Source organism: Azolla caroliniana, unplaced genomic scaffold (assembly GCF_043228905.1).
Source record: "Azolla caroliniana isolate FFs.n. ecotype wild unplaced genomic scaffold, voAzoCaro1.0.p SCAF_21, whole genome shotgun sequence".
NCBI lineage: Eukaryota > Viridiplantae > Streptophyta > Polypodiopsida > Salviniales > Salviniaceae > Azolla > Azolla caroliniana.
Window position 1 is genome coordinate 11400611 of NW_028230456.1, and position 24771 is coordinate 11425381.

A 24771-nucleotide genomic window follows, 5' to 3' on the forward strand; every position below is an offset into this window, starting at 1 on the left:
GGAAGAACCGTATACGCTCAATGGACGACATTTTCTGCCTATAGTCATTATCATTATTATGGTCCCATGCCAACAGCTTAGCCTCTTTGGTTGTGAGCCCAACATAAATTTTGCACTCGGCATACTTGAAGAAGAAAGTCGTTGGATGTTCTCTCACAAGTTGCCGACGTGCCTCTGCTGAATGCGATCCACCAATGACAAAATAATTATATTGATCATGCTTTCTAATATCAAAATCTTCAATGGTTTCACATTCTTCAGGATCTACCATAACAATAAAAGGCACCACAATGGCATGAGGATTAATTTTCATTTTTTTCTTGAGATTTTGAACATGCATGCGGTGTGGCTCTCTAATCTCAAGTGGTCGTCGACCTGTTTTTCATCAATAGGGGGCCGATGGATGTGTGTTATAGGCAAATTAAACACTTGCCCTTTCCTGACCAGTTTCCGTTGCATTAACTCTCTCCTTATCTTATTCTGCTCGGATGACAAAACACCCGATTCCAGCTCAGCTCCTGGCGTCCCCTTATTATCCTCCTCTTCGTTTTCACTTGTTGAATCGGTGTCCGACATTTTGGTTGTCTTCTTCTTTGGTGGTCTTGACTGGACTTTGGATACCCTTTTTGTGGCCTTCAATGGGGAGGGCACTTCATCTCTTAGAGTTACATGGCCTTGTATATAAGGCCTCAATGTAACAATAAGGTTTTGTGAGCTTTCAAGATTTTTTTTGAACGCTTCTGGCCCACAAGATTCCTTTACTAAAAGGTCTTCTGAAAGGAACACTTTACGTACCCCCTTGGAGCACTCTATCATTACCAGTATGTTGGCCGAATCTGCATCTTCGTAGTCAAATCGTAGAATACGACCATACATAAATGGGGTTTCCTTTCCAAGCTGCCCCTCCCCCTTCTTCTTTGTTGTATACAATACAACTTTTTTCTTTGAGTCGACATATTGCATACACCATTCCTTGTCCGTTAGATCACGGTCAGGAAGGTCTTCACCTCCAGTAGCGGCGACAAGTTTCTTTTGGCTAACATCAATATGTGGCTGAGATTTTGTCTCTTCGTTGAAGAGAAGCTTTTTTCCTCTCTTCATGGTCTCAGGAGCTACCTTGGTCTGGGCTTCGATTGGAGAACCCTGTATGCGAAGCTTTATTTTCTTCACAGGTCGGTCCGACAGGTTCTCAAACGACCTATTTAAGAAAGTATATGCAAAAACATAAGTTAGGTGGTCACGTAGATTAAGGTTGTATATTAAAATATAAATATTAAGATGAAGAACAGTTCTCACTGGCAGTCCTATATTCAAAAATCTATTCTAGGCAGGGCTATTCAAACTAGAAAATATATATCGTAATAAGTAAACAGGGTTATATGTTCTTTTAAAGAGTAGGTATGACTTATATAGATTCCAAACCTATATTGAGGAGAATTTGCTATCGTAAAGGCAATTTGTGGATCATTTTCTACTATTTTAAGCTAAAGTAGGTCATAAAACACCTATAACTAGGGCATGGTTTTTTTTTAAAGTAAGGCAAGTCAACATAAAAAAGACGGATTTTGACAGACAATTTGATATCTTTTCCACACAATAATTAATTGTTACCCCAAAAACACAATTTTTCTCTCTCAGAGCCGTCTTTTATACAGGAACTCGATATAGCGTATCGAGTTCCTGTTTAAATCCTAAACTTTAAACGGGAACTCGATACGCCGTATTGAGTTCCTGTGCTTTCTTTGCTTTAAAGTTTAGGTTTTAAACACGAACTCGATACGGCATATTGAGTTCCCGTTTAATGTTTAGATTTTAAACACGAACTCGATACGCCGTATCGAGTTCCCGTTTAATGTGTAGATTTTAAACACGAACTTGATATGCCGTATCGAGTTCGTGTTTAAAGTTTAGGTTTTAAACGGGAACTCGATACGGCATATTGAGTTCCCGTTTAATGTTTAGATTTTAAACACGAACTCGATACGCCGTATCGAGTTCCCGTTTAATGTGTAGGTTTTAAACAGGAACTCGATACGCCGTATCGAGTTCCCGTTTAAAAAGCAAAAACAAATTATGAACTCGATACACCGTATCGAGTTCCTGTATAAAGTTTGTATTGTATACAGGAACTCAATACGGCGTATCGAGTTCTTGAGCGAGGAAACATATTTACAAAAATGTCCACAGTGTCAGAGGCCTACCTGGAGTCCTCGTGCTCGATTCTCTTTGAAGACATGGTTGATCGTGTGGCAGTGGAGGCGGAGATCGCGCTTTGGTGCTTTGTGCTTTGTGTGCTCTGTGTGCTCTGTGTGCTCTGTACGCTCTGTACGCTCTTGTGAGTGAAATATGACGAGGGCTTCCTATTTATAGGGATTGACCACATTGGTTAAAGTAACCATAGTCACCTTAACCAAGGTTGGTAAGTTTGAGGATAGTTAGTTGGTAACCACAGTCACATTAACTAGAGTAACTTATGATTGCATTAATGATTACAAAGTCAAACTAACATATTGATCAATCTTTTATAGTCATAACAACCTGCAATGACTTCAAAGGTCATGAAGGAGACAATAATAGAGGTTCATGAATGTACCAATGATTGATTACTAAAAGCAATAATTTTTATGACTCTCAAATGCTGTGTATTAAAGATGTTGGCATGAATTAACCAATGATTGATAAGTCTAATATTTAAAATGGTGAGCATTAAAGAACCAATGAGTGAGATGTTCTATATCAAAATGGGTGCCATTAATTAGCCAATGATTTTAACATTAATCCAACATATTAATGGCTTGTTAATGATTAGATTTATATTATACTTGATTTAACTTCATATAGATGTAGTTTATATAATAATTGATATTTTAAGTACAATTACTTTATTAAAAATAAATTTTTGATGTATTGTATTAATAGAATATTACATAATATAGACATTCTATTGATTTGTCTTTTGTTTAGAGAGAAGTTTATGTTTAGAGAGGAGTATATGTTTAGAGAGGAGCTTATTAGTTTTTTTCCTTACCCTAAGCACATAACTTACAGAGCCCTATCTAGACCTTAAGCCATGAGTGAAGATTCACCGTTCTCGATTGAAGAATATTGTTTGTCATCAGACTCATCGTTTTCTACTGAAGAGTATTGTTTGTCAATAGAGTCACCATATTCGATTGAAGAATATTGTCTGTCGACCGAGTCACCATATTCTATCGAAGAATATTGTCTGAGCTCATCTACAGGGAATGTAAATAATGACACATGTGAAGAGTTCTCTATTGAAGAATACGATATTAATAAAGATACAGAGAATGAAGGTAGTGCCCAGGAAACATTGAATAACATTGGCGATGGTCACAACAGAGAATTAGATTGTAACAAGGTTACACCAACCTCTATGCAGGAAGAGAAATCTGGGAGCCCTATGCATATTAGAAGAATCCCACGAAGAATTCGTCTAGCTAGATTTAGCTTGGTGACATCAGATAAACAGATTGGATTTGATGTCAAAAAAATATGTTGTGCCCGTGGTTGTATGTCTATGATTGGGAAATCAAAGTTGCGAGAATTAAGGCGATACTATTTTTCGATGACCGGTGATGAGCAAGACACTTACCTCGGGTCACATATGCAACTAGTATCTGACAAATGTACAGGGATCAAAGTATCATTCGAGTATTATATCTTCCATGCGCAACAGATATGTAGAGTTGCATTCAAAATTGCGTTATGTGTTAGTAACATGCGGCTACATAGAGTACAACAACGTCTACTTAGCGGGGATCAGATGCTCAATTGTAAAGAGGTTCCAAGTATGAAAGGTGCAATTGGAAGCCATGCTATTGGTTGGATGAAAACTTACTTTCAGTTAAATTGTGAAGTAATGCCCACTACAGGTAGGATGCATCTTTTTTATAATTATACACGTCGGGAAGTTTATGATGTCTATCGATCTGATATGCTGGGCTCACGTAATAAGTCTATCACCTATAGCCAATTCACAAGATTATGGAGAGCTCGGTTTTCAAATGTTATTATTCCTCGTAAAGTACGTATGGGGTATTGCTCCATTTGTGCAAATCTTGAAAGTTTGGCTAAAGGTGCAAAGACATCAATGGAAAAGGATACGAGTAAGAAGTTACTACAAGAGCATCGTGAGGCACAATCCTTAGAACGAAAGAAGGCGATGCATCATAGAGAGAAGTGTTTGAAGAGGCCTGAACAATACATGTGCTTAATGATAGATGGCATGGACCAGAAGAAGACATGCTTGCCGCATATGTGGAGGCTCCCCAAAGATGTCAATGATGAGTGCCTTGTTCAAATGCACTTGGTGGGATGCTTGGCTTATAATAGGTCTGTTCGACCTCACGTCTTCATTACTTACCCCAATGTTCACAATGACCCTAACCTAACAGTTACAGTGATTCACCGAGTTTTGATGTCTTGGGGCCAACCTTTCCCCCCTGTTCTACACATTCAATTGGACAATACTGCTAGAGAGAACAAAAATTCAATTGTATTTGGCTATCTAAGTATGTTGGTCAACCTAGAATTGTTTAGGAAAGTGAAAGTCAATTTCCTTTTGGTTGGCCACACACATGACCATATAGATCAGATATTTAGCACATTCTCCAGACAGTTGTCTCGGCATGATGCTTTCACTTTACCTAAACTATTTGATGTCATTTGTGATGCTTATACACCACGCCCAAAAGTGTTACACTTGAAGGAGGTATATGACTTTAAGAGATATATATTAGATGGGGGTGGTGGGAATGTTAAAGTGCTTGCTCAGTTAAACAATATAAGTTTCAATCACATTTTTATGATAAAGAAAAATGGAATAAGTGGTTCTACACTTTTGTATGCTAAACAATATTCATCTTCTACAACATGGGAACCTGAAGGTGGTTGCTAGTTATTACTTTGTATGCCGAGTACAATTGTCCATGGAGCTAAGCAAATGCCAATTGAGAAGAAACGACAGTTGCAAAGCGACTTGGTATCAGAACAAAAACGGTCATGGCTCCAAGCCTTAGAAGAAAAAAGAAAGCATATTGAGGCCGCCAAGAAATATGCCGCACAACAAGACACGTCATGGTGGGATGTATTTTACAGTGATCAGAAAGAAATTATAGACAATTGTGTATCTGTTGATAATTGGAATTTGGAAACGCCATTCACATGGTTGCTGCAACATGATCGCGTAAATAGAACTCCGGAGCAACTAGTAAATGCGATTAATGACAGCTTGGTCCATCCACAACAAAGAGACATTTATGTGGGACCAAGGATGACCAAAGCAACCGAAGCTAGATGGCAAGGCAATTTGCAAGAGCTCACCGCGGGGATGTTGATTGCAACGCCGGCTGATGAGAACTCACATGGCCACCAATTTTGGGTTGGTAAAATTCTAGAAGTGCTAATGCATGAAATAGAAAACACGATCAAGTCTATAAATGTTCATTGGTACAACACTAGAAGTGCAAATGCTTTTATAGGTAAGTATACATTGGAGATGATTGAATGCCCAACAAGAAGGGGAGGTAGGAAGAGGAAGTGAAACATTCATAACACCTCGACCCTTGATATCTCTGATGTGGATATCATCGTGTACGACTTCACACTTACAAAAGCCGGACGATTAAGGAAGTCAACAATAGATATAATAAAAGAAAAATTACCAGGTCTACACGGTGGCTCGAGTCAAAGGCAAACGAGATCTGCTACATATAATCTAGAGTCAAACCATTTGATTTATGACGAAGATAATGCATTGATTGGTACATCCGAGGATGATGAGGAGGAATCGTCATTGTATATTAGTTATAGTAGTGATTCTCCGTAAAGGAGTGATCATGAATGTATATTTGGCTATTAAGTGTAACTACATTCCGCTTGTAACAAATCGAGTAATATAAAAGCATGTGTTTTGAATTCTTATGATTTCTAAAAAATCGTTTCTTAGAAAATAACATTGGTTGTAAAGTTTGTGATATAAATTGAGAATGTATCTTTTTGAAATTCGTCTTTTTTTAGTTACTTCTAAATCACGAAAATAGTGGATTTTTAACCTTTTTCATAGTATGTTTGAACATGTATGATACTGGTATCAATGTGTTTTGTAAAATCATTGAAAAAGCCCTAAAATTTCCCTTATCCTTCCATTTATGCGCGATCCTTCCACTTGTGAACGCGAACGTGTTTTTCGCATCCCGCTTCCTCTGCTTCTCCTTCGGGACATGCACATACGCGATGCTACCGAAAACCATCAAGTGGCGTAGATTTGGCTTCCTTCCGAAATACAGCTCATGTGCCGACAGTTTTTCTCCGATCCAATTCTGGATGTAGACTGCGGTTCGGAACGCTTTAGCCCAATAGAACTTGGGCATACTCTTTTCTTCCAACATTGCCCAACTGAATTCACACCGAATTCCCATTTGTTGCAGATAACTGTTGAATTGGCTGGAAAAGTACTCTTTTCCATCATCCGACTGTAGGCACTTGATCTTCCTCCCTGTTTCCCTTTCGACAAGATTTTTGAGGTTCCGAAAACAGTCAAAGACTTCACTGTTCTTTTAGATGAGGTAGATCCATGTGTCCCGGGTATAGTCGTCGAAGAAGGAGTCGAAATATCAACTCCCGCCAAGACTTACGTTCTGTGTCGGTCCCCGATTACACTCATTTCGGAAAGGAAGTTAGTGTTGCTTCATGTGAAAGTGTTTTTAGAATCTAAGCCATTGAACATTAGAAGAATACAAAGAGGATAAACTCCACAATGAACTTAAAAACCAAAGACCTTCTTACTACCCATCACTCAAACCCACTACTAAAAACCATCTTCTTCCACTAAGATACCTCCTCCTAAGACCCCTCCTCCTCCTCTATTAGGATCTCCACTTCTTCTTTTATAATTTTCTTCTTCTTCCTCGTTCACGCTATTTTTAGAAGCTTTTTATCTCCTAATTTTAGCTAACACCCAACGACCTTCTAATCATCATCTCCCTCATCAAAGCTCCAAATTTAGAGATTTAAAAAGCTATAGATAGCTCTCTTTCCAAACATAATATTTGGGTTGTTACCTTTTTTTCCTTTATTGTTACCTTTTCACCCCTTTAGATTTTTCTAAACACCAACTATTACCCCTTCACATTAAACCCTCTCCACCTCATTATATTTCCCCTTATTATATATCCTTCTCTTCTCTCCTTCCCCTTTTTCAATCATACCCATTACCACACCTCCAGTCCCCACTCCTTATTCTCATTTTTCTAAAGCCTCTCCTAAACCTCCCTATATAAACACCATCAACCCCCAAAGGCCACTTAGCACTAATGAGCCCCATAGGGGGCAAAACTAGTTTGCTCGTGGCCCTTCCCATTTCCCCTATCTCATTGTAAAGCCTATCTTAATGAAGATTAGTCCCTCTCTCTCTCTCTCTCTCTCTCAAGCATATGGGTATGTTTTAATCTTATTTAGTGTTTTATTCTTAATTAGCTTTTATTATTACTATTATTAGTGTTTTGATCCCTCATCTCCCTCTCCCCTCTGTCTATCTCGTCTAATCCTCATCTACACCAAGTTTTTGTTTACAATTTGGGTGCGCTCGAATTGATCTTGGTAGTCACGTCTCCCTCTCGACTTACCTACAACCCACCGATGATTTCACCATTCCGCACTCCTTGTACCGACCAAAAGGTCAACAAAAACACATGGAGTTATGACCATTCCTTTTTTACTGTTTTTTATGGTCCGCTTTTTCTCTTTTTACTTTTTGCTTGGTCTCTTACTTTTACTTTTGACTTCTTCCTAAGGTCTGGTTCATGTTCTTAGCCTCCAAATTTGGATTATCCATACTTTACATTCTTCTAATTGTTACCCGGACCCGGACAGTCAGTTTTACCGAACAAGTGGGAAAGCCTCGAAAACGGAGTCGGTTTGGATCGACTGTTCGGATCGATGACTCAGCAGAGAACGAAGAGAACTAAGTTAGTTAGATAATTTTGTAATTCTTGATAGTAAGTAGGAATAGTTCTTGATGAGAAAAGACCTTCGGTATACCTATAAAAGGGAACCGAAGGCATTGTAAGAAAGGTCGTTTATTTAGTAATATAAGTTTAAGTTAGGAATATCATGTACGGATTTTGTGTTCTTTCTATTGTCTATGTTGTTAAGTACAATCTTCCTAATTTATAACTAAGTAACGATCACGGTAATTACCGATTAATATAGTATATTTCCGTTCGTAAAACAAAATTCCTTGTTAGAACGTTGAGTAGCGACGTTCACTCTTCTGTATCGGTAGTAGTTAGTAATTAGCCGATTAACACAGAAGAAATTTGGCACGCCCGGTTACATCTGCAATTAAGCAGAGAACAAATCGAATGGATGTCGTATGAAGAGGAGACAACGGTCGGTTGTAAGCGCCCTCGTACAAGGTCAGTTACGAAGGCAGTGCAGGAAGCGTTCATTGCGCAAGAACAGCCGGAATCAAGCACAAAGTGGTCGAAACTTCCTGACTTATCCGATCAATTACCTTCAGACGAAAAACAGACGGAAGAGGTATCGTTTTACGACATTTGGGACGATATGCCTTATACTTATTCTAAGTTCCGGGAAGGAACAGATGCGGAAGCACATGTTAGGGATTTCTTAACGACATGGGAGATTAACCATGGAGCTCAGCGATTGTCGGCAGATGCCGAAGATAAGTCAAAAATCGCTGAGTTCGTCTTATCATTAGACAGATATTCCGCCAATTGGTTTGCGCAGAACGGTCTTCAAGGATTTCCATCCTTTGAAGTGTTAACTAGTAAATTTTTACAATTATTTCATCAACAAATTCCGCAGAAGGATTTGATTCCGCAATTTTATGCGTTATATCAAGAAAAAAATGAAACAGTATCTCAGTTTGTGATACGATTTCAGAACTTACAGCTTCAGATTTCAAGGCCGATTCCGGATAATGAATTAAAAGAAGTCTTTGTAGAAGCTGTAAAAGAACCATTAAGGACGACATTGAAAGTGTTCGATTTTCGAAATCAGACTATCGAACAAGTAATTAATAAAGCAATAGAAATGGGTCGACCACCGGTCAATGTTTAGAGTATGGACATGTCAGCATTACAACGTACATTACCAACAATAGAGGAGTTACAATTTCGTCAAGCAGTTCAATGCACCACTTGTTTAAATACGGGGCATTCGGCAATTGAATGTACGTTAAGAACACATTGTACAATATGTCATTCAAAATTACATTCAGTAGAACAATGTGAATATAATCTGCTTAATAAAACTACGGCGTCAGTACGACAAATTTTTACTGACAATGGTTACCAAAATAACACTAATCTGTTCAATGGTTATCAAAATAATAAATTTTCACAAAATCAGCAAAATGTACAACAAAATCCAACTTTTCAACAAAATCCGGTTCTACAGCCAAATTAGATCTTTTCACAACAAAATATGCAACCCACTCAAGTGACTCAAGCATTTCAACCAGGTTTTGCTCAATCCAACCCACCATTCGTACAGAATCCGAATCAATATTTTCAACAAAATAATCAAAGTTTCCAACAAGGTAACCCACCATTTCAAGGGTTTCAACAGAATTGTCCGAATGTGCAACCGAATTCTGCATTTCAACCGGGTAATATGACCTTTCAACATAATACTCAAACCATTCCACAAAATAATCAAATGTTTCAACAGAATAATTTTCCGCCAAATCAGGAGTTCGGGATAACACAAAATGTAGCACAACCAAATGATAATACCGAACAATTTAGGCAGAATCGGTATAAAAATAAGAAATTTTACAAACCAAAAGCTACACGTCAATTCCAACAAAACCCGAGTGGTAATGAAGAGCAGCAATTTAATAACGGCCAATTTGCACATGGAGAGACCGGTGGAACATTTGTACCCACTTGTTATATTTGTCGACAACTAGGCCATTATGCTAATCAATGTCCGGTTAAAGGAAAGGGTCCAGCAGTTAATATGGTAATACTGGAAGTTCAACAAGTAACGACACGCAACAAAAGCAAACAATCAGAGTGGGAAATTCAGGAAGAAGTTCGGAAGGCGGCAAAAGAATGGGTTGACGAAGCAAATCAAAGTAATGTGAATCGAATGTTACAAGACAATAACATTGACCAGAACATCGTTGTACAACAGTCATTGGGGAATAAGGAACAGGAAGAAACTTGGAAACTGTTGGCTGATTGCCAAGTGTCATTGCCACTTACGGGCTTACTTAAGTTAGTACCAAGGTTTACAGAAAAAGTGGCAGCATTAATTGCATATAAAGGTTCCGAACAAATAGCAGTACACTACAATCAGCCAAGTAATAACCCTTCGATCATGGATGAGCAGAATCCGTCGATTAAGGTAATACTTTACGGGCAAGAAATCGGAAATGTGATTATAGATGGAGGCTCGGGAGTTAATGTGATTAACAAAGCTACATGTGAAAAACTAGGAATCACGGAATGGGAAGCATGTCCGTTCTGGTTACGAATGGCAGATACAAGTACGGTACGACCGATTGGTTTGCTTCGACAACTGGATGTAATAATCGGGGGACACAGTTTTCATATTTCGGCAGTAATTTTGCAGTTAGAAACACAGGGAGCATACCCCTTGTTATTGGGGAGACCATGGTTAAAGACAGCTAATATCAAACAAAATTGGAAACAAAATGTGCTAACATTTAGGAAAGGAAAAACTAAGGTCAGGATTCCGACGCACAACAAAGTGACAACAAGCAAACAGAGTTTACCTGTACATGCAGAAGCAGTTAATATGATGGAAGGATTGGACGAGGAAGAAGAAAGTCAGTATTTTAATGATAATCAGAAAATCATCCCTCTATTTGAGGTAGATATTTTGCAAGCATTAACACCATATGTAGACTCACACGAAGAAGTGCCAATAGATGAGCAAACAATGAAAGAAATACGAATGCAACAAGAAGCTACATATAAGGAAATGAAGGTATCTCAGAGAGTGCAAGCCTCAGCATTAGAGGAGATCGATTTGGCAGGAGTAGAGGATGGTGAAAGAAAAACAGTCTTGATTGCTAGAGATTTGGCGGAAAATGACAAACGGACATTAACAACATTACTATTACAATATAAAGATGTTTTTGCATGGTCGTTTGACGATATGAAAGGTCTGGATCCCGCTTTTTGTCAACATCAAATCAATTTGCATAAAGATGCAAAGCCAGTACAACAACGCAGGTACAGGTTGAATCTGAATTATGCTATCAAAGTAAAAGAAGAAATCGATAAACTCTTAAATGTAGGATTTATTCGACCCGTCAAAAAATCAACATGGCTGAGTCCGATAGTAGTAGTCCCGAAAAAGAATGGGAAAATTCGCGTATGTGTGGATTACAGAAAATTGAATGCAGCGACAATTACGGATGCGTTTCCGTTGCCATTCACAGATGGGATATTAGATGCAGTAGCTGGACATGAAATTTATAGTTTCTTGGATGGGTTCAGTGGGTACAACCAAGTACGGATGAATCCAGAAGATCAGGAAAAGACAGCTTTTGTCATAGAATGGGGTGTCTTTGTGGCAGTAGTAATGATGTTCGGTTTAAAAACAGCTCCAGCTACATTTCAGCGGGTAATACAGGAAATATTCGGGGAATATATTCCAGCTTTCATGCAGGTGTTTTTAGATGATTTTGTGGTATATAGTCGGAAAGCTGATCATTTTGAGCATTTACGGCTATGTTTAGAAAAATGTCGAAAAGGGCGTCTTAGCTTAAATCCAGCCAAATGCGCATTCGGAGTAATGAGTGGTACGTTACTTGGGCATATTGTCAGTCAAGAAGGGATTGCAGTGGACCCAGACAAAGTTAAAGCAATTATTGAGGCAACACCACCGACAAATGCTAAAGCTCTAAGTAGATTTTTGGGTCAAATTCGGTGGCACAGTAGAATGATGAGATATCTAGCAGACATTGCTATTCCGTTACACACAGCAGTACACAAAGTTCCTTTTATATGGACAAGTATAGAACAAGATGCATACGAATGTCTCAAGAAGATGTTGACAAAGGTTCCGGTAGTCCAACCACCGGACTGGAACAAACCATTTCATGTTTTCGTCGATGCGTCGGACATAGCCATAGGCAGTGCTTTAATGCAATTATCCGAACCAAACTGGTATAGGCCGGTATACTATGCCAGTAGGAAACTTTCGTCGGCCGAAAGAAACTATTCAACAACCGAAAGAGAAGCTTTGGGAATGATATATAGTGTGAACAAATTTCGACATTACCTTTTGGGTAAGAAATTTACATTTCATGTGGATCATTCGGCTCTACTGTATCTAGTTTCCAAACAAGAATTGACAGGCAAGTTAGCCAGATGGACGTTATTGCTTCAAGAGTTTGAATTCGACATTATACATCGACCAGGAGCACAGCACGCGATTGCTGACTATCTCAGTCGGCTTGAATCTGGAGAAGAAGCGGTTGGTGTTAAAGATGATTTTCCAGATACTCAATTATTTCGGGTTGAGACAGTAAAAGCACAAGAAATGAATGAGGAAAAAGAGGATGAATGGATTTCCGAAATGACGATATTTCTATCAACAGGAATTCCGGCCGAACACATGTCGACAGATGAAAGAAAAAGAATTGCAGTACGAAGTCGAAATTTTTGTTTATTTAATGACATGTTGTATCATAAAGAAGCGGATGGAATATGGCGAAGGGCAGTACGGAAATTTGAAAAAATTAGCCATATTAACAGAGTCACATTGTGGAATTGCTGGCGGTCATTACGCAGGAGAAGCAACAGCCAGAAAAATATGGAATAGGGGGTTATGGTGGCCAACGGTGATGAAAGATGCTAACGAATACTGTAAGAAATGCGATTTGTGTCAAAGAATGGGGCAACCGACCGAAAAGGATCGAATGCCTTTTCAACCGGTTTTACCTCTTGAGCCATTTCAGAAATGGGGCTTAGATTTTGTTGGCCCGTTCAAACCAGCAGCTGCAAGAACCGGTAATCGATATATCATAATTGCGACTGACTATTGCACAAAATGGGTTGAAGCAAAAGCTCTCAGAGACAATACAGCAGCATCCACAGCAAAATTCCTGTATGAAAATATATGGTGTCGATTCGGTTGCCCAATAGAATTGGTAAGCGATCAAGGCACTCATTTTATTAACAAGTTAATTCACGAATTAACTAATTATTATGCCGTAGTTCATAAGAAAAGTACGCCTTACTATCCCCAAGCTAATGGATTGGCAGAATCGACAAATAAAACAATTCAAACAATTTTAAAGAAGATAGTGAATGAAAATCGTACTGATTGGGATCAAAAGTTAAATAGTGCATTATGGGCATATCGTACTTCGTACAAAACATCCATTAAATCAACACCTTTCCGAATGGCATTCGGACTTGAAGTTGTTATGCCGATCGAATTTCAAATTCCGACACTTTGTATCCAAGCGACGAATAAGTTAAATGAAATAGAATCGGAGTAGATACGCAAAGAGGCTTTATTAGTATTAGAAGAAGAACGGATTCAATCAATGTCAGCACTAGAACACAAGCAGAGACAAATCAAGGCATTCGTAAATCGACATCGAAGGAAATCGGAAGAGCAATTCGAAATTGGGAAACCGGTATTGGTATTCCAGACGAAAATGGGACTTATGCCTGGGAAACTCCGGTATAGATGGACAGGTCCAGTATGGATAATTAATAGTAAAAATGGTACGTATCAGCTGGGATCATTAACCGGAGAGGTTTTACCGAAATGGGTAAATGGATTCCGGTTTAAACCGTATTTGGGAGATATGCCGGTAAACCCGTTTATTCAAACGGAAGAATTTAAAAATAAAATAAAATAAAATAAATAAATAAATAAAACTAACTAACTCACTCAATAGTTCTTGTCAAATGCAGAAATAGAATCTTGCCATAACAGTCTGAATCAACTATAAATAGAAAGAGGAATTGCATGATTATTAGTAAGTGGTACAACCACTACACGTAGAGTTAATACTAATTAATTCCTACATTAATAGCAATTACTATTCTTTAGTCATAATGCATAAGTTAATATCTTTAAAGCATATTTCTGTATCTTCTGTGTCGCCAAAGCAACAGAAACGAGTGCAAATCTCGAAACATTCTGAGCCTTCGTGCCCTAGCTCGCCCAAACTCTGTTTTTCTGATTTTCATCGCTACAGAAGCTGTGCAGATCTCCAACCGTCATCGACAAGTGATTCAGAACAAGCAAACACAGAAGTCATGCCGATTCCTGTGTCTGAAGAACTGCGACTGTGGCTTCATGAGAGAAACTTACAAGGTTTCATCAAAGTAGCAGAAGTGGAACCTCATCCGCAAGCGGAAGAATTGGTACAACAATTAGAAATCACCAAGGTCACCACAAAGAAAATACGAAATGCATTACAGATGCCAAGAGGAGGCCTTGAGGCAGTTAAAAAACCTTCATTAGAAGCACTCCAATCGTATTTCGGGGAATACTCACCCTCGGCAAAAGCATATCAGACTTATGGAGGTCGGGATGAGTTTTTCCATGAAGTGGCTAGATTTTTACTAGAGGTGGGATTTGTCAGTCCCCGTTTTTATTGTATGCCGAAAAAAAGGGTTGGGTTTATCATAGCCGCATACGAAAAAGAGGATTTCAACTGGCCACTATTGTCGGGGGAAGCTCTGAGAGAGCAGCTACAAGGGGTAAAAACAGGAAAACCAATGAAGCAAATTTTTGGTCGTTGGCTATCGGTATTGTTTCCGATTCAAGAATCGGAAACTCCTGTTCAGTCAAGAAGACCACCGATAGTACAAGCACCTCGAAGACACCGACAGGTAGTACATGAAGAATGGATAGAGGAAGAATCGGCACATGCCGATAATATACAAACGGATATGCCTCAGTCGGAACCACCAAGACTAGAGAATTCCGAAAACAGGCAACCAGCAGCCGAACAAGAAACAGTTGACCATTTGATAAACAAGCAGCAGCCGACAGAAAATCGACAACAAGCAGAGAAGATGCGACAAAGGACAAGGGTTAAACAAAAGGCTAATCGGCAATTCCAACCAGAAAACAGTGATGGGTCAGCACCGAAAAGGCAACGCACAAAGGAAAATTCGAATACGCCTGTAGTAGCAGAAGTAATAAAACCAGGGAATGAGAGCGTTTCGACACAACTTCAACAAGGACAATCTTCAAAAGTAGCAATTCGGGAAGCACATGGGTGCTTGGATATTCCACCAGCAGCACATGAATTAGCTGCCATTTTACAGTTCGGAACTTCATACGAACTGGTTGAATGGTTGGCTAGAAGATTGACAGAAGTATCAGAACGGCTGGCTCAAGAACATCATGACCGAATAATGATACAGAAGTCCTTACGAGGAGTGTTGGAACCTCAAGAAAAAGCAGAGATAGAGAAAATCGGCCGGAAAGGAAATACACAGAATAGAGGGGAGGCTATTGAAATGCCACCATTACATGAAGCACTGGTCGAAATTCATAGAGAATATGAAAAGGCACGCAAAGCAGCCAGTGATATGGCTGAAAGATACAAAAGTGTATCAGCATCGGCGGAGGTGATGAAACGTCAGTTTTGTAACATACAGACAGAAAATAAAGAACTAAAAGAAAGTCTAAACAAATGGGAAACACAGGCACGACCTATGGCGTCGGAGTCAGAATGGCAGCAGAAATTGGAGGACGCTGAGAAAGCACGTCAAGCAGAAACAACAAGGGCCAACAATGCTGTATTTCGAACTACAGAATTAGAAAAACAAATAGAAACCATTCAGAATGGCCAATACAAAGTTCTCGAAGAAAAAAATCAATTAATAAACGAATTACAGAAAAATCTGGAAGAAGCTAAGACGGCCAATCATACATATACCGAACAAATTGAGGAATTCGAAAGGTATATAGTGTCACAGGAAAGTCAATTGACAGAAAAAGAGCGGAGTCTTGAAGAAGTCAACAGAAGAATTACGGAACAGCAGGAGGAATGGAGCAAAGAGAAATCGGCATTCGAACAACAACTGAACGAAATCCGGAAAATATCGGAACAAAGGCGGCTGGACATATATGTAGTTGAATCCAAACTAATGCAGGCTGAAAGTGAAAACCGAGCCACCATTACGGATTTACGGAAAGAGTTGCAAGCCGCTCAATTCGACGTAAGCATCACTAAGGACAAAGTGCAGCACATCATAGGGAAACATCGAAACCTAGCAAAGAAAATGATCGACGAATCCCTTGCGCAAGGATGGAAGTTATGGACGGCACAAGCGGCGGAATTACAGTTATTGCGTGCCGACAAAAATAACCGTCAGGTCCAAGGTGCAGGTTTTTTTAAAATGGCACAAAAGGATATTGACAATATCCAAGAGGATATCATGAAAGATATGGACGAAATTGCGGCATTTTACAGAGAAGAAATTCAACGTATTATGCAAGAATTCGACAAAAATGATATAGGCACTTCCGTCCAGTTGGATAAAATTGAAGCCGAAAGAACCAGCAAGACTCCTGGTCTTCAAGCTCCCAGAAGAAGTGAACCAGAGCAGCCAACCGAATCACAACATTCAAAACCTGCTCCGAATGACGACTGTGACACAGATGAAGATGAAGATGAAGAGGAAGATATAGATGGAATACATCCAAGGCCAGAAGAGCCTTCGATTTTTGATATTCTGAACGATTCGGATGAAGAGATACAGGAATAGGCGTGGGTTCGCTGGACAAGGTCCTGGCCCACGGACGTGCCAAGTGTTACCCGGACCCGAACAGTCAGTTTTACCGAACAAGTGGGAAAGCGTCGAAAACGGAGTCGGTTCGGATCGACTGTTCGGATCGATGACTCAGCAGAGAACGAAGAGAACTAAGTTAGTTAGATAATTTTGTAATTCTTGATAGTAAGTAGGAATAGTTCTTGATGAGAAAAGACCTTCGGTATATACCTATAAAAGGGAACCGAAGGCATTGTAAGAAAGGTCGTTTATTTAGTAATATAAGTTTAAGTTAGGAATATCATGTACGGATTTTGTGTTCTTTCTATTGTCTATGTTGTTAAGTACAATCTTCCTAATTTATAACTAAGTAACGATCACGGTAATTACCGATTAATATAGTATATTTCCGTTCGTAAAACACAATTCCTTGTTAGAACGTTGAGTAGCGACGTTCACTCTTCTGTATCGGTAGTAGTTAGTAATTAGCCGATTAACACTAATGTTCAAAGGCTTGAATTCTAAAAACACTTTCACACTTTCCTAGTTGGCAGGCTTCACAAATTTGGGCCTTTCGACCACTTAATTTCAGCAATTCGAATACAACTTGTTTCCATTGTAGGTCCTAAAGCCTTTGGTAGTTGACATGGCCTATCTGCTTATGCCACAAGTTGATATCCGACTCGACTTTTTGTCCTTTCGCGAACATGGAGGTGCCTACGTCATTGATGTCGAGGATGAACATCCTCCCATCTCTGCGCCCTTGCGCATAACTTGGCCTTCTTCCTCAATGAAGCACCCGAGATGTGTGAACCGAACTTGCATCCCCTGGTTGACGATCTGTCCGACTGACACCAGATTCTTCGTAATTGTCGGGACGTGTAATACGTTCATTAGCTTCCCTTTTTGCCAAACATGGCTGAGGGGAACTTCAACGACATGTACGATCGGATGCAGAGTGTCGTCTCCTGCTGCGACTACTCCAAGTTGTTCCGGTTTTTCTAGATATGAGAACCACTCTTTATGGCTCGTCATATGGTTTGACGCTCCGGAGTCAATGTACCATACTTCGTCCGATTTCGGGGTGGTCTTCTTCATCGAGTTCGCTGCTTGTCTTGTCACGAAGGCTGCCCCCTTTCCGACTTTTTCAAATCCTTCGGTGTAGTGCATCTGTTGCCGATTTCCTTGTTCAGTCCGTCCGGATCCAAATCCGGTTTTCTCCGAATCGACGTGCTTCCTCCAACACTCGTTCTCCTTGTGGCCTTTCTGGCCACAATACTAGCATTCCGCGACGTGTTTCCCTTGCTAGTTCTCGTCGCCTCCTCGACTCCCTGTGCTTTGTCTACATCACCAGGATGCCTTCTTCCTTGCTCTCGTTGGCTGCCTCCATTGCGCGCCGACTTGCCTCGTCTGCCACGACCACAGGACCTATCTCCCTCCGTGTACAACATCTTGTTGTCGGCGTGCGTACTCGTTGATGCACCCACGTGATTCTCCTCTATAAGGAGCATCAACTCCAAGTCGGAAAACGATGGCGTATTCTCCCTTGTACAAATAGCAGTTCGGAATGCTGCGAACTTCGACTCCAATCCTTTGAGGCAGATCTGCACCATTTCACCCTCCTCAACGTTGACATCGATGGAGGCGAAGGAGTCGCATATATATTTTATCTTGGATGTGTAGTCAGCCACCGTCATGTCATGTTGACGCACATTGCTCAACTCCTGTCGGAGTTGGAGCTTCCTAGTTGCGGTGCTTGCGGCGAAAATCTTTTTCAAATTTCCCCAAGCATCCTTTGGTGTTCTTGCATCCCGAATGTAGCTCAAGAGTTGTTCGCTCACACAGGACGCGAAGCAGTAGAGAACTCAACTCACCAATTGTTCCCAGGCCGGGAAGTCTCTGTGTGTCGATTCAGGTGCTGCATTATTCGCTCCATCGACATACCTCTAATATCCATGTCCGAGCAAGTACTGGTGCATCTTGTATGACCAAGATGCGTAGTTACTTCTGTCGAGCTTCTTAGTTGAAAGAAAACTAGCCATACCTCTATCCTTTTTTTTCTTTATGTTCTTCATCGAGATTAGTTTTTTTTTTTTTCGAGGTGAAGTTGGCTGTAGAGGTTCTCAACCCTCGCGCTCTGATACCATGTGAAATGTTACGTGTGGAAGCTATACGAATACTAACGGGGGAAAACAAGTTTAATGGAGAGCTTAAGACACAATGTACACGGGAGAGACGGAGAGGGAAAGAACACACAGAAAAAACTAAATTCAAAATAATGTGTAAAACTTTGTACATAGGATGTGCTCAAAGAGCACTTTTATACAATTCCATACGGACTAATAGAAGTACTGACATGTACTTCAATGCTCATAACTGAGCTCCTACACTAACTCCCAAATATATTCCCTCGTGGAATATCTGTTCAACGGCCTCCCGGTTTCCGCACCGATTCATCCTCTTGTTGTGCACCGGTTTGCGCACCAATTTACGCACCGATGCAGCCTAACCAATCGGTCCAAACCCATCCGGTTCTCGGCTCGCACAGCCGATCTGACCAATGTTGAGCCATAGACGAAATCGAGCGCGTTCTACCATCCAAATGCACCTGGCTGAAAATGTCTACATCAGCATGGCCAAGGAGACAACAACTTTTTGATTATGGTAGAAGTTGCAAGCAGTGTACGAAAAGAAGTCCTCCTTATCAAAACTCATATTGGTTTGACAACTATTCAATATGAAGATGAGAGAGTCGGATCCTACTACCTCCCACATCAACACCTTCAGTCGAGTGTTGTCTGAACTCTCCTCCCAAGGGATTAACTTCGAAGAAGAATTTAAAGCCCTTGCCCTCCTATCAAGATTGCCGGTGAGTTGGGAGATATTCTGCACAACATTTGCCAATAGCCATCCAATCCTAAATCTGGATGAGACGATCAGTCAAGTCCTCACCAAGGATATTCCGCGAAAATCGATGGGACTCAACATCGACGAATCGACAGAAGCCCACCACTCGACCAAGTCGATCGAGAGAACAAGCAGAGAGAACCGATCGAAACCACAGTTGATAAAAAATGAGGAGGGACCGACAACGGCCGAAGTTGAGAACAAATCGATTGGGCGAATTTTGCACCCACTGTAGAAAAGTCGGTCACAATGTTTCTGATTACTGGTCGATCAAGAGGAAAGAGAGTGGCCGGAGATTTGAGAGGAATCGAGGATGATCCAACTCGAATCATTCTCCAGTCAGCAACCAAATCAATGTTGTTGACATCTGATCAGGAGAAATCCTCTCCTTAGAGGACTCGATGAACGGAGAAGTCCTCTACAGTGCGCAAGACGCGCACACGTGGTTGCTGGACTCCAGCGCCACATTTCATGTAACCCCGAATATCAAATGGTTTTTGATCTATTCAGCTGACGCTAGCGGCACAGTCCGACTTGGAAATGTGCACGAGCGCGTAATTGCAAGGATCAGAGACGTTCCCATCGGTCTACAAAATAGCAACATGATCACCCTACACCAAGTTCGTCACATACCCGATCTGAAAAGGAGTCTGGTCTCCATCGGCATGTTAGCCGAACACGAGTACCGAATGACTCTAAATGAGTTGGCATGGATGATCAACCAAGGAAATCTAAGAATCGGAAGCGGGCACAAGTATAATAACTTGTACCCAATGATGGTGATCAATCTAGAAGGGTTCGTGAATATAGCCGAAAAGACCAACCTGAACTTATGGCATGGCCGTCTCGGTCATATGTCTCAAGACGGACTCGATCGGCTTATGGTAGTCAATTACATCCCGAAACTTCAAGCAAAGACAGACTTCTGCGAGCATTGTTGATATGGGAAACAGACGGTACGGTATATCAGCCCCTAGAGCTCATGCACACAGATATATGTGGACCAATGTCCGAAAGATCTCTAGGTGGCTCCTGGTACTTCATCACATTGGTCGATGATTGTGCACGGAAGGTCTGGGCCTATTTGATTAGGTGAAAAGACGAAGTGCTCGAGTTCTTCGCTCTATGGTTAACCGAAGCGGAGAACCGTTCGGGACACGAAGTGAAGACACTTTGTTCTGCCTACGCTTTCATCCCCAAGGAGAAAAGGACCAAGTTGGCACCCCATGAAACAAAATGCATATTTATCGGTTATGGAACCGATGGGGATTTCGACTATCGCCTATGGGACCCGAAGAATTGAAAACTGATCCGAAGTAGTGACGTAGTCTTCAATGAAGAATCTATCCTCTCTGAGTGGAACCAGTAGAAATTAGTGGGCAAAAAGGTCTCTTTCGAAATTGACTGAGAAGTCATAGAAAGACCAACCCACCGGGCTGAATCGGAGATTCGACAAACATTCAAACTCGGCCAAGCTGACAATACATTTGCCGAATTCCGAATTGGAAGGAGGTTCACTAATTGAACTCGACGACAAAGCCGAATTGACAATAGTCGAAAAAGGCAAAGTCAAGAAGATGTGAGTCAAAGACAGAGTCATCCCGACCGAGACACCCATGGTCAAATGGAAAACCAGATCCAAGTCGGCTTAATCTCTCAATCTCGAAGTAGGGGAGAATGCGGTGACATCATCGAAATCTTATCAAACGGGCCCGTCATCCGAAAGGACTCCTGACATAAGTGGTTCAACAAATGTCGGTCACCCGAAGAGAGGATTGCAGGATCCGAATCGATTGTTATGGCAGTCAGGAGATCTGGACGAAATCGAAGGCCGATAGAGTTCTATCAACCGGGCCTCGACTATGTCAACTACACAGATGTAGGCAAATCAAGCACATACGAAGAAGCTAAAGCCACACCTAACACCAACACATGGCTGCAAGCCATGAGATCCGGGATGGTCTCAATCAAACAGAACAATACATGGGATTTGTTTGAACTACTAGTAGGAAGAAAGCCGCTACCTTCAAAATGGGTATTCCGATACAAATATGTATCTGACTTAGAGAAGCCCAAGTACAAAGCTCGACTCATCATGAAGGGATTCAAATAGGAACATAGGGTCGATGAGATATTCTCTCCAGTAGTCAAGATGACCACGCTTCGGCTCCTACTTAGGGTCGTGGCGGCAGAGGACCTAAAGTTTGAGCAACTTGACATAAAGACTGTATTCCTACATAGAGACTTGGCAGAGGACATTTACATGTCACAACCAGTAGGCTTCTCGGCGACGGACGAGGAAAGTCACCTCGTATGTCGATTGAAGAAAAGCCTATATGGATTAAAACAAGTGCCGAGGATGTGGTACCAGAAGTTCAAGTTCTACATCCGACAACTTGGCTACAACTGGTCCAACTCCGACCCATGTGTATATACTCGGCAATTGGCTGACGAGTCCCGAATTTATCTGATCCTATATGTTGATGAAATGTTGATTATAGGAAGCAATCAAGACAAAATCGGAAAGCTAAAATGGAGCCTTCATGACAAGTTCACGATAAAGCAACTAGGACAAGCCCGACACATACTAGGCATGAGGATCGAGCGAAATTGGAAGACGAAAACTCTCTGAATATCCTAGTCCGACTATATCTGAAAGGTGCTGAGGTGCTTCAACATGGAGCACGCGAAGCCAACACCAACACCGTTGTCGATGTCGATCCCACTATCGGATAGAGAGGAAGTATCATGTACACGATGGTGGCGACCAGACCCGATCTTGCATATGTCGTGGGGGTTGTCAACCGGTACATCTGGAACCTAGGACGGAAGCATTGGGAGGCCGTCAAATACATCTTCAGGTACCTAAAAGGAATTAAAGATGCACAACTAACTTTTGGATTAGAAAACCCGACCGAAATCGGAGGCAACGTCGGAGGCAACGAAGGAAGTGATCTGGTTGTACCGACTAACTGCCAACTTTTCGGTTGCAAGCCGAATTGATCGACCAATCTTGACCATCTATTGCGACTCACAGAGTGCAATACACCACCTCATCAACAACCATGTCTATCACGCGAAGACAAAACATATAGAGGTATGGTGTCATCACATCCGGGAGCTGTTAACTGAAAAGAAGCTCCAAGTCTAGAAGATCGATACCGAAGTGAACATCGTTGATTGCCTGATGAAGCCACTACAAGATCAACACTTTAGAATGTTGCGGACAAAGATGGGACTATGAGAAGCAACCGAGCAGAAAAAAGCCGAACGAGGAGCAAAAGGGAAGTCGAAAACCGACCCGAATAGACTCACGAGAAGAGAAAAATCGACATGTTTGGAGACACAAGGGACTGAAGAAATAGCACTGAGTGAGGATACCAACTGGAAAGGAAACGATCGAGAGGCGAACGAACTCGAATACAAATAGAAGATCCAACGAGGAGCACAGGAGCAGAAATGAGCGAGATACGAACAATCGACACAAGGCCGACTTAGAGAATTGGACACAAGCCAACTTCGACAATAAGACTGATTCAAACACGTTGATTCAACGGACTCGAACCAGCCAAACCTTGAGGCTAGCCGAATCAGGCAAGAAATCGAATTCACCTTTGCCAACTCGGCTTTATGCCGACTGATTTGAAATATAAATTTAGATTAATTTTGTAATCTAGGTTTACGGGGGAGATAACCCGAATCACTTGTACATGTAGGAAAGAGTAGTCCTTTTACAGGGGAGTTTGTTGGCATAAAAGACTGACTCCTTCCACTTTGTATGCTAGTGTGAACTCATCTTAAGATTTAGGGCTTTATACATAAGAAATAACCTAACAGTGTAAAAAAATACATCTTCTTGTATCTTGAGTCTCCGAGAGAGAGAAAAAACAATGTATAATGAAAGCTTCCATTAGAGCTAAAATTGTTTCTATGTTTCCATCATTTCTTCTGTAATTTTCTCTATGTTGTTTGCCGAACACATAACCTACAGGTCCTTACTTACTTCCATCCATTCATTCCATCATGAAGAATGTCTTTCTACAAGGTGAGCTAGAAGAGGAGGTGTACATGATACAACCGCCCGGATTTGGTCAACTCTGCATCCGACTATTGTATACCGACTCAAAAAGCCTCTCTACGGTCTCAAGCAGGCACCGAGAGCATGGCATTCGAAGATAACACAATATCTTCACCAAATCGGCTTTCGAATGTCGAAGTCCAACAATTCTTTGTTAATCCAGAATGACTCCAGAGGACAACTATTGATCATAATTTATGTGAACAACTTGGTCATTGGAGGAGAGCACCTCGAGAACATCGAACATAACAAACAGCTACTCTCTAGCTGATTCAAAGTGAAAGACATGACGGAGCTTCATTATGTTTTAGGAATAGAAGTAATTTGGACTACTAACGGCATCATGCTTTCTCAAAGGCACTATATCCTCAAGCTTCTTTACAAATTTGGGATGACACAGTGTAAGTCCATCACTACCCCTCTCAATCGAAATCTAAAGCTAGATGCCGACTCAGGCACAAGAGAGTGTGAGTCAATGCTCTATCGTTGGCTAATTAGAAGCCTCATCTGCCTTCCAATTGCCCGATCTGATGTGAGTTACCCGGTCGGCCTCCTTAGCCACTTTATGCAAACTCCGCGAGACATCCATATCGATCGTGTTAAACGAGTCCTAAGGTATGTGAGTGGAATCATGGATTTTGGCATCACCAATACGACTCGAAGGGTACACAGATGTCGACAGATGATCAACCTTAGGGTTCGTCTTCTCCCTTGGCAATGGAGCCATCTCTTGGAGCAACAAAAAGCAGCCGACTATCGAGCACTGAAACCGAATACAGGGGCGCAACTGTTGCCGCATATGAAGTTGTTTGGCTCAAGAGAATCTTGAAGGATCTGGGTGTTCCCATCAAGGATCCTATTCTCCTTTACTATGACAACATGAGCGGTATTCACCTCGAACGGAACCTAGTCTTCCACGCTCGGACTAAGCAAATTGAGGTGCACTACCATTTCATCGAGAACGTGTCCTAGCCAGAGATATTGACCTGCAACACATAAGTACATCCC